Source organism: Silene latifolia, chromosome Y, assembly GCF_048544455.1.
Source record: "Silene latifolia isolate original U9 population chromosome Y, ASM4854445v1, whole genome shotgun sequence".
In the NCBI taxonomy this organism is placed as follows: domain Eukaryota; kingdom Viridiplantae; phylum Streptophyta; class Magnoliopsida; order Caryophyllales; family Caryophyllaceae; genus Silene; species Silene latifolia.
The window spans coordinates 405,626,984-405,644,459 of record NC_133538.1 but is presented as its reverse complement, the minus strand read 5'-3'; the positions used below and the strand labels follow the sequence as shown (position 1 = coordinate 405,644,459).

The window sequence follows — 17,476 nt, the reverse complement described above, 5'->3', positions numbered from 1 at the left end:
TAAAAAGGAAATAAACATGTTTTTGGGTTTTTTAATTTTCAAATTTTTATGGTTTTTCGAAATTTTTCAATTTTTTTGGATTTTTGAATAAAAGTTAAGTTAGAATTCCCCATCCCCACACTAATATGGGCATTGTCCTCAATGGCCAAAATGATGGGAAATTATGCAAACATGATGCATGATTTCTACACTAAATGCAAGCTACACTAATCTACACTACATGATGCATGGTTTTTGTTTATGACGAAGAGGATAATTTAGATTACCTCCCGTTGTGTATGCATTAACTTCCCCAAACCGATCTAGACATTATTGCTAATGTCCTAAGGTTGAGTGTAGTTCATGCACACACTATGCAATGCATGAAACTAATTTTGTCATTTTGGATTTTGAAAGATGGGAACAATAAAATGAGAACACCTCAATGGGGCCGAGGTGTTAGTCCTCAATGGTTCTAGGACTACTCAAACAATGATCAAGATAAATAAATAAAACAAAGAGAGAAATAGACAAACCTCAAGAGGGTAGGAGCCTCTAAAGCTTGCTAATCTTCCATCATATCATCATTATCTTCCTCACTAGAAGTGGATTCATCACCACTTTCTTCTTCACTTTCTCCTTCACCTTGCTCATCATCCTCTTCTCCTTCTTCACTAGCTTCTCCATCAATGTTATCATCAACCTCTTCATTACCGACAATCTTATTATCACCCGGAACAACCCTAGATGCACTCGGAAAGAAGACTTCCTTATCCGCCCAACTAGGCAAAGGACATGAAGGGTCAAGTAGTCCTTGCCTAGCTAAATGAAGGAGGGGTGGATATTGGGCTAAGTAAGCATTTTTCCGATCCTCGAAAGCTTGCTTGTGCATCTCTTGCATGAGAAGAGTCAAATAATCATTTCTTGCTTCAACGCCTTCGGGCTTGAACTCTTGGTACTCGAAAGGGTAGGGTGGTGTGACAATGGAAGAGGAGGGCATTTCAATTTCACCCTTTTGTTGTCGGATAATGTACTCGGCCTCTTTTGAAAGGGGAAGTAGATAGTTGGTCCGGTGGACACTCAATCGACAAATCTTTGAAGGCAAAGTAAAGGATCTAGCCTCACTAGTGAGCCATCCATACTTGGTGTCAATAGGGTTATGGGTAACCCACTTGTACTTGTATATCATAGTATTAATATCAATGAGATGACCACCCTCTTTCGCCTCATACTTGTTATCTTTGTTGAAGTTTGGATCAAAGTATTTAGCTAGGATAGTGACTAGGCCTCCATTCACAATAACGGTGGTGCCTTTCTTCCCGCAATCAATATTTAGCCATCTATCCACCAAAAGCCTTAGAGAGTTGAAAGGCTTGGTGAATTCCCTTCCAATGTTCAAAGCCGACTCAAGAAGAACAAAATCGAGTTTGGTGAAATGGTTGGTGTCTTTTCTTGCAATGATGGTGTTCCCTATGACCTTGTGCCACACTCTAATGCCCGGATGGTGGACTAATAGAGCGCGACTAGCATGAAAGTCCTCAAATTTCCTTCCGGAAATCGCCTCCCAAAGAGGGTCGGGGTCATACTTGCCAACATTCTTAAAATAACTCGGTGAATCACTAAGACCCAAAGCTTTACCCATTTCCTCAAATAAGATGCGCCTACTAACATTAGCTAGACGAAACTCGATGGTCTCCATAGTCTCAACCTTGTTAACTTTCAAAGAACTCAAAAATTCTAAGGTAAGGGAGGGGTATGTCAATTCTTTTGATTCAAACAATTTCTCCAACCCCATGGCTTTGAAGAAGGCTCTAGTTTGCTCAAGGACACCCAACTTATCTAAGGTATCTTCACAAATAAACTTGGTGGATAGAAATGATTTCCTAGCAAACTTGGAAAAAGTGTCCCTATGGGATTTGGAAATGAAAATTACCTCCGGATAATTCGAAAGTTGAGCAATTTTCGGAGTAGAAGATGTTGTTGCTTCCATGGGAGGTTGTTGTTGTTGCACTTCCAAGTTTGGGCTAGCTACCACCATAGCCAATGCTTTCTTTGCTTGAAGACTCTTTTGTCTTGATGAGAGTGCCTTTGCCTTTGGTGCCTTTGCCTTTGTTGCTTTTGTTGCTCCCATAGTCCTTGCCATTGATGAATAAACCAAGAAAAGAGTGAAAATCTTCAATTTCTAGTGTACCCAAATCGATTTAAAGATGAAAGGCTTTGCCTTTATGAATTCAAAAATCGACTCAAAGGTTGAAGATTTTGTGCTTGGTTTTGTTTTTTATTGAAAGAGGAGTGATTGATTTGTTGTTAAAAGGATGTTTTGATTTGATTTTGGTGAATGTTATTGAGAAATCTTGTTTTTGTGATGGAGAGATTGAGGGTTTTGGAGTTATGAGTAGTGTTATGAATGAAGGAATGAAGAAATGAATGTGGGAGGGGGTTTATAAAACCCGAAAAATTTGAAAAGCAGGGGCAAGACGGGCGGTTTTTGCTCGGGACGCCCGGATTCTGCCTTTTCTGGGTTGGGGAAAACTCGCCTAAAGACGGGCGTCTTTAAGTGAAGACGCTCGGATTTGCAAACACAGGACGGGCATCTTTCAGAGAAGACGGGCGGATTCCTTTACAGGGATTTTTCTTGTTTTTCTCAGCCAAGAAGACGGGCGTTTTCCTTTCAGGACGGGCGGATTTTTGAAGACGGGCGGATTTGAATGCAGGACGCCCGGATTCTTTGACAGTCAGAAATTTCAAAAATTCAGCTCATGGTGGACGGGTGTCTTCTACCCAATATGCCCGGATTTCCTGAAGACGGGCGGATTCTCCTGAATCCGCTCGGATTCGACCCCTTTTTACCCGGATTCAGTTCCATCCGTGTACTTTGCATATCCCTTGTCATTTTTCCATTCTTCTTCATATCTCGTGTTCTTCATTGTGGGGGCACTACTAAGGCATGAATAGCCTAGGCAATTGGCATCCCCACACTAAGCTAAAGCACTACACATTAATTGAAATTAGTCCCTCCCTCACTTCTCTCAAACATGATAGTTATCTTGATCAAAGTATAAAAATCCAAAAATGACAAAAATGCAATATAAGAATTGAAATGCAAGTTAGGGAGTTAGAGATATTTACAAATGGTGGTTTAAGGAGGACTCCACCAAACTCTCATTCTTGATGAGATGTTAAGGGGGCATGTTCAAGGTGTTGTTGATGTTGCTCAACACCTTGAAAAAGTAATCAAACCCTTGTTCATTGTCATGATAAAGGTCTTCAATAGACCTTGGACCTTGTTGTCGGTCTTGATCGATGGCATTACCAATGTAGGGATTAAAAATCCCTTCAAATTCGTCGTCCCAAAGACCACAAACTTCATTAAGTTGATCATTGAAAATCTCTTGATTTGGTGGAGACAACTCTCCCATTTCCTTTTCTTGGCCAATAAGGCCATCCTCTTCTTCTTTGCTTAATTTTGATGAGCTTTGTAAGCTCTCTTTGTCACAATTCACTTGCTCTTTGAATGGAGCATCTTCAATTTTCTTCTTCCATTGGAGTTCCGACTTCTTCCTTTCATCCTTCTGACTATAATGATCGATCATAAAACACGGTTCATGTAAACGGGGAGCTCTCATAGTCTTGTCAAGATTAAAAGTTATACTCTCATCTCCCACTTCTAGAGTGAGCTCACCATGTTTCACATCAACCACCGCACCCGCGGTGTGTAAGACGGGTCTTCCTAGAATGATTGGAATGTTGGAATCTTCCTCCATATCAACAATGACAAAGTCCACCGGGATGAAAAACTTCCCAATTCGTACGGGGACATCTTCCCATATCCCTAATGGTGTCTTCGTCGATCTATCGGCCATTTGGAGTGTGATATTGGTGCATTTAAGCTCTCCCATCCCCAACCTTTTACTCACCGAGTATGGCATAACACTCACACTAGCCCCTAGATCACATAAGGCTTTGTTGATCGTGGTGTCGCCAATGGTACACGGTATTGAGAAGCTTTCCGGATCCTTTAGTTTTGGAGGTGAACTCCCTTGAAGTATTGCACTACTCACCTTAGTGAAGGCGATAGTCTCAAGCTTCCGGATCGACTTCTTCTTTGTGAGGATGTCTTTTATATATTTCGCATAGGATGTCTTTGTGAGGATGTCTTTCATGTATTTCCATTTAATCCCATGTTGAGAATGTTCCTTGAATCTTCATATAGACCGTTACAAAATTGTTGTACCAAGAACCACTCGCTAAGTCCATGGTGAGGACATGAGCGACAAATTCCCTTGAACCGCTCCTAAGCTTCATACAAAGATTCTTCATCCCTTTGCTTAAAACCCATAATTTGAGCTCTTAGCATGTTAGTCTTTTCCGGTGGGTAGAATTTTTTGTAGAAAGCTAGAGCCAACTTCTTCCAAGAATCAATTCCGAGAGTGGCCTTATCAAGGCCCTTTAACCATTGCTTCGCGGTGCCAATTAGAGAAAAAGGAAATAAGACCCATCGAATTTGGTCTTGAGTTACACCGGTTTGAGAAATCGCATCACAATAGTCACAAAAGGTTTCCATATGAGAATGAGGGTCTTCACTAGGCATCCCTCCAAATTGGCTCCTTTCGACTAATTGGATAAAGGCGGATTTGGCAATAAAATTTCTGGTCAAATGTTGTGGTGTGGGAGTACCATTGGGTAGGTTCTCCTCGGTGGGTACGGAATGTGATGAGAACGTAGGCATTGTGGGTTGATTTTGTGTGGTATTTTGTGTTGGGTTCTCCTCACCTTCTCTTGCAAAAGGGTTGATGAACTCAATAGTTGGTTGAATATCCACAACCTCACTAATACCGCTCAAATTTCTCCTAGCAAATCTTCTATTGTTTGTCAAAGTTCTTTCAATTTCACGATCAAAAGGTAACAAATCACCTTGTGACCTTCTAGACATGCAAAATATCAAACAACTTGAAAACAATTAGAACAAACTTTGAGGGGTTTTACTTCTCCAAGGCAAAGAAAGACACAACTAATAACAATATAAGAAAATCTAAATCAAGATAACACCGTCCCCGGCAACGGCGCCATTTTTGGTCGGGACTATTTAGGAGCTATATTCTATTTTTTTGAACAATTGTCATTGGAAACACCTAGACCAAAACACAATTTATAACTTCACAAACAACTCTACAATTATTAAAGAGGCAAGTAAAGGTCGGATCCCAAGGGACGGGAATTAAGATGAAATTTCTATTGAAACTAGTGATGTCTTAGGGGTGTCACAATTTGGGTTGATGTAGAAGGTCACTAACTAGATAGCAATGAAAATAAATAAGCAAGATGAATTAAAAGGGTTGTAAACATTTGATAAAAAGCACTAGGGTGTCATGGGGTCATAGGGGAATCATGAGAATTGATCATACAAACATGTTCTCAAATTATAAGCAAGCAATTATTGTTGTGATGGATTGAGTTGGGTTATATCTTACAATCCTAGGAAAGTTTGGGTCCTGAGCGAATCGATTAGATTGTACAACACCTACAAGTCGACTTAGTCTTTCCTACTCAACAACATGCATGGTCTAATGAGACTCGAGTTGGTTTATGTCTTACAAGTCTCATTGAAAAGATAGGGTGATAGGTAAAAAATGCAAGGATTCATAGGCTCACATTTCATCAAACATAACATGTGCATGAGTTGAGATCAAAACAAGCAATCAAATAAACCATGAAAGCATATTAATTTATGCATGAATCATTCCCCATGTTGGTTTCCCCTAATTACCCATTAACCCTAGCTAGGTCACTACTCACTCATTATCATGTTGATCATGCTAGCAAGGTTGTCAATCATACCAACAAAATGAAACATGATGAACAAATGAAAGTAATTAACAATAATTAAAAAGGGATTAAGAGAATTATACCTACTAATGATTCCAATAATAAAGAAAAGAATAAAAGAAGTACTTGATGCTTGATTGAGAGGTTGTCAATCTCCCAATAATAACCCAAATAATCTTCAATTACCCAAAATAAAGGATGAACAAAAGAGAGATTAAGGAAATAAAACTTGTATTAAAACTTGATTAATTGTTGATTACAAAACTAAAGAGAGATTTGATTGATATTAACTACTCTAATAATTGATAAGAAGAACATGCTCTTCTAATTAGACTAATGGGGTATTTATAGTGGAAATTAGGTGGATGCATTAGGGTTAATTAAGGGCTAAACTAGTAATTACACTTTTTAGATTGAGTAGGGAGACGCCGGTATTTTTCGAAGGAAGGGCTTCTTTCTTTGAAGCTTGAAGAAACGGATTTGTGCTGGACTGGAATCCGTGCGTCTTAGGCACGGGACGGGCGGATTCAGGAGCCTCTGCCCGGGCGTCTTCAAGGTAATCCGGCGTCTTCGGCTTTTTTGCCCGGCGTCTTTGAAGGAAGACGCACGGATTGTGCTGTGGAGGACGGGCGGATTCAGGACAATCCGCACGGATTGCTCCTCAGTCTTACTTCTTCTTCTTTTCTTCCCTTTTCTTCGTAAAATCCTTGGGGATTTCCTTGGGGATGCAAGGATCCTTTCTCGTCATTGCCCAACTACTATAATATGTACAAAGGCCTTCTAATCTTGTCTCTCCTTGATGCTTGGTCATTGAGTTCAATCAATTTAGTCTCATTTTGCCATGAAAATACAAGGCTTGCACTCCTTTCCTACCAAGGACACAAAACCTCAAAGAATATGCAAAACAAAGAACTAAAGACAATAAATGACCCAAATATGCACTAAAAAGCATGGGAACAAGGCTAATTCTGGGACTAAATATGCGCTAATTATGGTCACATCACTTGCCTCCCTGTGGAGATCGACTCTACTTATCACTAGCTTCTGTTAGTTATATTTAGGTATTTATTTTTGGTACAGAAACGACCGTATCAAATTTTGATACTTTCGTTTCTGTACCAATAATAAACATAAATATACTAACGGAAGCTTGTGATAAGTAGGGTCGATCTCCACATGGAGGCAAGGTATCTATCTGTAGTAAGTCTATCTAAGTCACAAGTGGGGGGTTTTGTATTTGATTCTCTAGACTACTGAAGATTTAAGGGTAAGAGAAATTAAGTAAGAGCAGTTAAAGCGAGAAAATGTGATAAAATGATCAAGTAAAAGAGAGTATGTCAGGATTTCGGTTCACCATGGCAGTCTAACGACTCAATTGCAAATAGCCTAGACAATATATTGTGAGAAGGGCATGGGAAAGGTCCTTCCGGTCCACTTTCTATCCTAGATTTCCGCTATCTTAACTTCCGTCCTCATTAGGGTAGTCTACTGTTCATAGTAGGTCTGTTTATTCCAATCTTCCGATCCAGGAACAAAGTTAACCAAATTAAAATAATTTAGAAGCATGCATTCAACTAAATTGGTGTTACAGTTATATTGCTATGGGGACAGATTCTCACAAATAAATCGTCTAGTCTATTCGCTATATCGTCACAATCCTACCATGGATTCCCTAATCCCGACATAGAAGGAATTAGCTACCCATACTACTAAGGGTGTCAACAATAATAATATAGAGTGTACTAATTAAAGACATAATGAAATAACAACGATTATGCATAAACTGATTAGGTCAGAAATAATAAACACAGAAAGCAAGAATTAAAGCAAACGAATAATAAGATTAAGATTAATAAAGAAAGGATGATTACAATCAAAAGCAATCTGGCGTAAAGATCAATCCACAAAAGCAAAGAGCAAAGGTATGAGATTAAGCAGTAAAGTGTATTAAGAGAAGTATTAAAAGGTAAAAGAAGAAGTGTCCATTAACCTAATTACGACTCCCTTATACAGGGAAGTTAAAATTAACAAAACTAAACCTATCACGGGATAAAAATCCCGAGTATAATTGGTAAATACTCGATCGAGGACTTTTACATCACTCGATCGAACATATCCAAGCTAAAACCTCTCGATCGAGTACTTTAGGTACTCGATCGAACACTTATTAAAAAGGCACTTTCGATCGAGTAGAAAAAGGAGTCGATCGAACACAATAGTACTCGATCGAGTACTTTCCAGCGCACAATTCCTACTTCGCGCACTGAACTTTAAACGATGCCATTTCTTTGTTACTTGGGCAAACAGAGCGTTTCCGGTGGCGTTGGAAAGCTAAGAGGACAAGCTTTCATCTCCAATTAGAATCACCTGAAAATAAGTTGTAGAACTCTAGATATATCTCTTCAAAGTAGGCATTAGTAATTTGAAGTTCTTCCTTTGCTCGCCTAGCTATCTTACTTCTTTGCGCATCATAATTAGTAGTTTCCAAGCTCCTACTCAACTCATCTCCTAAATGCATGCATAGGACATGTTTTAGGCTTGATTATGATCTTTTCCGGTTTATACCTGCAAATAATACCAGACAAACCAAAGTAGACTATTCGGGGAACATTTGTAGCCAAACACCACACAAAATGCATTGAAATGCGTGCAAATGAAGTACAAAATACTTATACAAAAGGCACGCATCAAGGAGCCTAGAGGCTACAAACCCTGGATGGAGAAATGATCCCCAGATCTTAGAACATTTCCCACCTAAAACTATTCCATGTATAAACCTAATATCCTATGATCCAAATCAGGTAAGGCCATTAACTTCGTCTTTTACCTGGCTAAAGCCTTATATGGAAAACCCCTAGTTAAAATCATACGACCTTATTATGCTATGTTTTTCTGCTAACTGCCATCTTGCCTGAATATCTGCCTGATATGTTCTTATTTAAGTACAAATTCTACCATGTCTGCCTATTATATCCTTGCTTTGTTGAATCCTGAAAACATGTTTTACGCCTTTTTTCCATAATTTATATAGATCATTACACACAGGCTTAAACAAATGTTCAGGATTGAGGGCCATTCCAACCAACCTGAACAGCTACTCAGAAATGCTTCACAAAACTTGGCACATGCGTGGCTCACCCAAAAAATATATATAAAAAACTGAGCTCAGTACAAATTATAAAAAGATAAGTATGATGGTGGAAAAGACCAGACCACTTGTCTTAAAGTCCTCCTGACAGGCTGAGGGCTATAAGCTCTCCTGACTGGAAACCACCCCTCTTACCCAGAAAAGCCCTCCTGACAGGCAGTAAGCCATGATTTCCTAAAAAGGATTGAGGGCCATAAGCCCTCCTGACAGGCATTTCCCTAACAAAATACTTTGAACTGCATTATTACAAGTACCAATTACTCAAACCAAGATACTCAAAGGAACAATAAAAACGTCTTCAAAATTGCATCAAGACAAAAATAGCAGATTCAAAGTTGCCCATGGAACATCCCTCCTAGGTAGGACAAAATACCAGCATAATCTAAAAATTGTTTGTCCAGAGAACATCCCTCCCTGGATGGGCAAAAAAAAAAACTGAACTAAAAAATGAAACTATTAACCTGCCTTAGAAGCAGTAGCAGAACTGATACCCTCATCAGTTGGCTCCTCATCCTCTTCATCACTTTTTTTCTTTGGATGAGGGAGAATCAACCTCATCATCAGCATATAACTTGCAGAGGTTAGGATAGGTGGCATTTAGGTCAGCCATCTCCTTATCAGGGTTTCAGTATGGCCTGACTTCAACGGGCTCTTTCATGGCATCTACACGACCCTTGCCAAAGAAATACATGGAAACATCCTTGTATCTATCCTGCACCAAATCCCTCTCAGCAGCTAGCTCCTCATTCACCTTAAGCTGATCCTGCATAGCCTGCTTCTCAGCCTTTAACTCTTCCTAAACGGTGTCAAGCTTGGCTTGGATAGACTTCACAGCAATCTGAGCATAACCCAGCTTTGATGTCTCCACAACCAACCGCGCTTTCCTTGCCTCATTGTCCTTCTTCAAAGATTCATTCTCCACTTTGAGCACTTCCAAATCTGTTTTCAGGGACGCAGCAACCTTCTTCAGGCATTGTACCTCCCAGTCCAAAGTATCCTTGATACCATTTGAAGATTCCAGCTGACAGGCACCCCTCAACATATCATTCACATTCTACAAAAAGACCACCAATCAGGCAAAACAAAACAAAAAAACACAACTAAAACAAAACTAAGGAGAAAAGAATCATTACCTCTTGCATCATAGTAACCAGGTTAGCAGCATAGTCCCTGGAACGATACATAGCAACCAATGCCCGAGCAGATGACTCCTCAGCCTGATATTTGTAGTAGGGATCGTCAATCAAGTAAGAGTGAGCCTGGATCTGCTCCTTAGCAAATTGAACTTCATCAAGCTTGGACCTTACTCCCCTAACCTCACCAACTCCCTCTGAAGTCTCATCCGACCTCTTCCTTTTGTCAGCACGACCAGGCTCATCAATCACAACCTTTAGAGGAGACACCATTTGAGCCTGCTGGGTAGGTGCCTGGACTTGCAATGTGCTATCACTCCCTATAGCCTCACTGCTCCGTGATTTTTCCCCTGTGATCTGGGAAACGCCTACTTTTACTAAAGATTGTCCAAAGCTAGCAATCCTGGCAGAAGCCCAAGTGGCTACACGACGAAACCCTATATCAGTAATACTAACATGTGTTTTGGCACAGTAATTCACAAAGAAGAGACAACAAACTCAATGCCTGACGAAGAAGCCCCTGAAGCTTTGGTTCCCCTAACAGCCTTATAGGTACTCAACTTAGCCTATTTAAAATGCGGCATATGTGCTTGCCCAAGACAGGTAGTCCACGCCCTCTCCTCATCAGGCAAAGCCATGAAAGCAGCAATCCGATCAACCAATCCCTCCGCATCAGGATTATTAGCCTATTTTCAAAATTTAATGCACAAAATATTCTAACCAAAAATGAATGTAGGGAAAAGAATTTACCTCCCTCAACAGCAGGATAGCTGAGATAATCCAAGTCAGGGGCAACAGAATATGCCCTGATGAACATATAGGTTGTAGCCCAACCTTTGTCATCGCCTGAATCGAAATTTATAATCAGATGAGTCATTTTAGCCCTGGCTCGAAGATTGAAATGCCCAGTGGTGTTGCTTTTCAAGTGGTAAACATTCTTGAAATACTCAAGAGTAATTGTCAATTTATGCTTGGCACATACATGTTCAACATAATGGACAATTTTCCAAACCATTGGCATAAGCTGGAAAGGGGTAACCTTGACAGCCCTGATAATTTCAGTCATGAATGGATAAAGTGGAAACTGACAGCCTCCTTTGAACGCCCACTCAAAAATACAAAACCAGTCAGGACTACACCAATTAGCCCTGACTGGACCGCTTTCAGGAATCCAAACTTCAGCCTCAGCAAGGAGAAGACCCATACCTTTCAATTAGTGCTCAAAAGAAGGCTTCAATTGATTAGACTCAGGGAAGGAAGCAGAAAAAGATTTCACAGGGGCAAAAGTGACTCCCTTGTACGTCATGGACAAAATTTCTGGAGGAGCAAGAACCTCCACAACTTCATCTTCAGGAATGATTTCAGGAACGTCAACTACCACAGGAGCCTGTTCAACCCCAGCAGCAGCCTTGGACGCATCTGTCTTTCTTCTTCCTCCAGCCATTTTTTATGATTGGAATTTAAGATTTGTTTTTTCACAAAGAAAAAAGGGTTATTTCACAAAAGGAATTATAGAAGAGAAGGAAGTTTTTTTAGAGAATGGGAATATGGAAACAAAACAAACGGTGCACATATATTAATAGCCGCAAAAACACCACGGATAGCACAAGTGGAAAAACCTAATCATTACTCTCCTAAGGTTTGATGAACCTACTTCATTTATGAAGACTAACCGTTATAGAAGTTGAAAGGAACTCAAACTCTTTCCGGTAAAACAATCTTATACATTTTTTGCCTGACCCGAATTTATCTCCTTATCCCTGGCCAGATCCATTGGGAATAAGAAGATAAGGGGCAATTGTTGGGCCCAGAATAACCTTGCCTGACCAGATATGAATCAGATAATATCCAAAGCCAAGTCTGAATGGAAAACATTCTACACAAAGAATTAAAACGTCTGAGCAGGCACCAGCCAAGAGGGAAAGACAGGACAGACATCTATTAGGCCTGTCCTGAAGGAATATCTCACCAACCACAAAATAAGCATTATCAGGATAAGCCAGGCAATAACTAAAGCACGATAAAAACCTAGGAAAACAGTTCCTACATTCAAGGAAGACCTATTCAACATTTTGCACAAAGAGCATGGAACATTTGACTAAGCAAAGATAACGGCGGGAAGATTATAAGAGTCAACCAACCATCCCCGGATAAATAGGGCACTAGTCCTATTAATCAGGAAACCCTAAACCACCCTAAAAGAACCGTTGCAAGGCTACTATAAAGGGCAAAGAAAAAGGACACTTGTTACTCACTTACCCACTCATACTTTTACTCTCATACTTGTATTCAACATAATATCCAGCATTATTATTAAGCAGCCATAGTTAACCTTTTGCCTGACATAAATATTCCCTGTCAGGGTATCTAAAATCATAGTAATAATCCCTCCAGGCTTGGTGCCCGTGGTTTTTTCCCTTATTCCCAGGGTTTTCCCACCTATAAATCTCTGTGTCTTACTTTTGCATTTAATCTTTTATTCTTTCTGTCATACTAGTTAGGCTATTTGTTTTGAGTTAGATTACCTTGCAAAGTTTTCCCTGACAGGACATCATCTCCGTGAGAATTCCGGCTAAAACACATTGTATTTTCAAAACGCCTTTCTAAGACAAATGGATCACGTTATGCACCATACACCTAACTCGGTAAATGGATGTTTAATTTCCGTCTTGCTTGCAAATCAACACTAAATCCAACTTGACATCAATTACTTGATATTTGGATAAACAACCGACATATAAAGGTCACATGTTAGGTTCAAACTTGTGGATGCGCATTCATGCATTTACCCGTCTTATCAAGTTTTGCATTTAACCAACCAAGATCGATCAGTAGAAGCCGCTAGCGCGGTCGGGATTGGGTGTCCGATTAAAGGGCTTCCCAATACGTACCTTCAACTCTTACTCGGAAACTTTGGATAGTGGACGACCTTATCCAGGGCGTACGAGAGTCATTCTAGAGATAGGATGCTAAAGAGGGACGACTCCTTATCTTTAGTACCTATGTCAAACACCGCTTTTTGCCTTGGTTGACCTAGGTATAAAGTGGATTCAAACGGGTTCCAAGCATCCCACAAATGCTTGGTGGCGACACCAAACAGCTCTTGCATCGTTTCGAGACCCTTGCCGAGACGAAACCGACCGATCCAAAATGATCCGGTCGATAACATTTTTATGCCACCGAGCGTGTCTTTCAGACTGCTGCACGTCCACAGATTGGCGACTCCGCTGGGAATAACTAGGACACTTGTGTCTTTGTGATCCTTAGATGGTGAGACTCAAACGAGGTCTTGGTTGAAATGCATTAATTGATATTATGATCATAAGTCGTGTTCCTTGTCCGGGCCAACAACCTAACCCTTATCGACCAATCTGGTCGTCCCGTCGGCGTGAATTTTTCTCATCCCCGCATTTCGAATCCCGATTGTGTCAAGCATACCATTGATTTTACACATTTATGTTTCGTCAAGGCGCTTTCATTTCATTCGTGCACGAGGCTAGGGCACCCTCCTTACACATTTTGTTTGGATTAGTACCCCTCTCGAAAATTGGGGTTTGATTGCTTGGTGTGTAACCCACCCTTTTAAGCCAAAATCCATGTCAGCATTATGCATAATATGATGAACTGCGAGTGCTTATGTGCTATGTGATCATAAGTCCTTCCGTGCCATTTTAAACTTTCAAAAACCCCTTTTGCGCCGTTATAATTGCCATTCCAAACCTCGGTCTTTCGCCGACCGTTGTATTTCAAATACAGGCCTTTTTAGGCCGTCGTAATGACGATTTTTAAACCCGGTATTCTACAACCATTTCAAAAAGCACGCCTTTTTAGGCCATCGTAATGACGATTTTCAAACCCGGTTTTCTACAACCATTTCAAAACACCTTTTTATGCCGTTATAATCGCCGCGTCAATACACGGATTTTAACCCATCTCACGGCGACACAATGGCTCTTTCAAAACCCGAAAATGACACACAACCTTTTTCGAGGCTTTTCAAATCCCAAGGACCATGCACCGTCCCTCAGACCACAACCTTTTCAAACCTTTTGAAACTCGATTTTCAAAACATATGATTTTGGATTTCAAAAAACGTCTTTGGAAACAGCACATTGTTTTCAGAGCCGCCACAAATCAAACTTAAAACGTCTTTTGAAATCAAACTTAAGACAACTTTTCAATTGACCGACTTTCGAAGATCCCTATTCTTCGGAAGCCGTCCATAAAGCGATAAACGAATCTTTTTGAAAATCTCTATTTTCGAAAATTTCAGTCCACCATTCCAATTCCGCCTCGTATCTATCGAGTCGAAGCAAGCGTACTTATGGGTCTTTACTTATGAGTCGTCTTACCTCGAGACTCGTCCAATGGTGTCATGTCACTACGTAGGACGCGAGTCAAAATCCGGTCAACACTGTCACATTATAAATCGAGTCAGCACCGAGGCACCACACACGGTTGCCCTCATCTTGTCAAGCCTGAACTGCCTTTTCGTCTTTCTTGTTGTCTGCGTTTAGTTGTAAACCGTGTCGGATTGGGATGTATCGTGAGCCATTTTCTGCCTCAGAGCCATGGCCCCGTCTTCAGCTTCATCCAACAACAACGATCACAACAGAGATCTCATGACATCTCAGCTAGCCAGCCTACTCACCGCTCTTAAGGTCACCCTAGACCGTGCCGAGATCCGTATCAACACCTTGGAAAACAAGGAAACGGAGAACATAACACTCCGCCTTTGACTGAAACCAAGAAAAGGCTCAAGCTCTTAGAAGAACAACTCCTAGCCCGTGATAACAACATCCACCTTGAGAAAAATCGAAGGTTCGAACCCGTTGGGGATTAACTACCGACAACTTTACCTTGAATGATGTACCCAAGTTTAAGGGAGTAGAGGACTCGCTCAACCACATTCGGGCCTTTAACTACTACATGTCTATCAAAGGGGTCAAGCAGGAACTCTTCACCCGAAACTTTCCATCATCCCTGGAACCAATTCCCCGCCAATGGTACTATTCCCTCGACCCCAAGAGCATTACTACTTGGGACGAAGTCGCCGTTGAATTTGCCAAACAGTACGCTGACAACGTCGAAATCCAAGCCAACACTCGCACTCTTGAGGTCCTGACTCAGAATGATAAGGAAGGGTTCGCAGAAGTCCTCACCCGTTGGAGGAGGGTAAGCACTCAATTGGTTAGTAAGCCGAGTGAATCAACTCTGGTGGAGAAGTTTGTCAACAACCTCCGTCTAGTTTATGCTAACCTGCTGAGATATCAAAACATCAAAACGTTCCAGGACCTACAAACCCTCGGAACCCGCATCGAAGCCGACCTCCGCAAGGGTGTCCTAGCCAAAACCACCGGTAGAGGCTACCAGGGATCTACATCAACTGGATCTCGCCCCTATGGTCAAACAAACAAAATTAACGAGGTCAACCTCCTCGAACCAACCACAAAGAAAACTGAACGTCCTCAAAGGGTATTCACAAACTTGGGAACAACCTACGCCAATGCCCTAAAAAGACGCATGGACCAAGGGAAACTATAGCATATTGTGCCCACACCGGACCCGTCCGAGGCCAAGAAAACGCTTTTCTGGAATCCCAATGCCTACCGCCAATACCATTAGGGTAAAGGTCACGACACGGAGGCCTGCTTTAAACGTAAGCATGTCATTCAAGATATGATTGAGAAAGGGGAATTACCTTTACCTCCACCCACCAAACCAAATAACAAAACGAACCCCTTGGGAATCCATGCCATCTCTGATGACAAGCCAACCTTGGATTGCTCACACCTCATCCTGCCGATTGATGACGAAGCGAACGCCTTGGAAAATATTACCCCAGACGAGATGTTTGTGTTTAGCGCTCCAACCATGCTCACCATGTTCCAACAGGTTGAAGAAGCCATAGACAGTCTCTTAAAAAGGATTAGCCGACTTGAGGACGCCTACCACCGATTGATTTTCAACGCACCAACACCACGCCCAAGGGAGGGTCCTCCGAGTACCCAAAACTCCCATTACCAGAAAGGATTGCTCCCGCAACCATTCTGTTATGCACCCCATAATAATCAACCCCACAACAATCATAACCACAATAATCAAACTCATAAAAATTACACCCACAAGAACTTCCCCCACAAAAACTACCCGCCGAGGAATGCCCCTCCAAGGTACCCTTGCGATTCCGAAATTAACGGTATCTGGAGAGACGACACAGAGGATTTTTACATTGTTCCGGGGAAGGGCAAACAAGCAAAAGAGATCGGTCATCTTACCCGGTCCGGATGCCCCTACCAGAATTCGAACAGTTCAACAACCATTCCAACAACGAATGACCAAATAGTCCCGGACGTGGACACTCAACCCAAGGTTCCAGAAAACTCGATCCTAAAACTACTGCAAAAAGCGAAGGCCGAAGTTTCAATGTTGCAACTGATTGCTACATCCTTCGAACAATGGCAGGCTTTGCTACAAGGCTTAGGAAAGTTGACAGTTCCCTCTACCTCCTCTCCCGAAGAAGTGGTACCACACATGACAAGGGATGTCCCCGACCTGAGCAACCCGGTCATCTTCTCTGACGAAGATATCCCTCCATTCGTAGCCAAACATAACCTGGCCCTATACATCACCGTACAATGCCTCAAGAAGAATGTGTCTATGGTCCTAGTGGATGAAGGATCCGCGGTCAATGTCATTCCCCTCAAGACGGCTTACACACTAGGTATCAAGGAAGTTGACTTGGTCCCGACAAATCAAGGAGTACGCGCTTATGACGGCACTCGTCGTAAGGTTGCAGGGCTTATCACCCTGACCGTTGCAACAGGACCCTTGAAAAGGCAAGCCAAATTTCAGGTGGTCGATATTGACACCTCTTTCAAAATGCTTTTGGGATGCCCCTGGATTCACGCCGCCAAGGCCGTCACCTCGACATTTCATCAGAAAATCAAGGTCCCTTTCAACGGGAAAACAATCACAATTCCCGTATCCCCGATCAAGGCTATCATGAATAAGGGAATAGCCTCTCAGGTCATTAAACAGGACGACAGGGAAATGTGGGGATTCCAAGCTGTGAATGCCCTCACCGATGAATCAGCATCCTTTGATTGTGACCCATTCTCGAACCTCACGGTCAACCGCATTTTTATGCGCCAGGGTTATTTCCCAGGCCTACCTCTCAATCCACTGAAGAGCAGCTTATCTCCTATGAAACAGGCCAAGGTCCCCACCATCCCATTCGGGCTAGGCTATGAGCCAACCAATGAAGACATCCAGGAAATGAATCTCCTAATACGGAAGCGCGAAAAACACGGAGTCGTCGTACATCCCTACCATTTGACTCTTAATGGATAATTCGTCTCCGAGGGAGGATCCAAGCTATACAACGGCT

At 41.7% G+C, this 17,476-nt stretch overlaps 1 non-coding gene across 1 annotated transcript; it reads left to right on the top strand.

The window, feature by feature from the left end:
- The first annotated feature begins 4,229 nt into the window (after positions 1-4,229).
- LOC141634933 (small nucleolar RNA R71) lies at positions 4,230-4,336 on the top strand. The gene has a single exon (XR_012539647.1). It is a non-coding gene; the product is annotated as a small nucleolar RNA R71 (small nucleolar RNA).
- Positions 4,337-17,476: the final 13,140 nt, after the last annotated feature.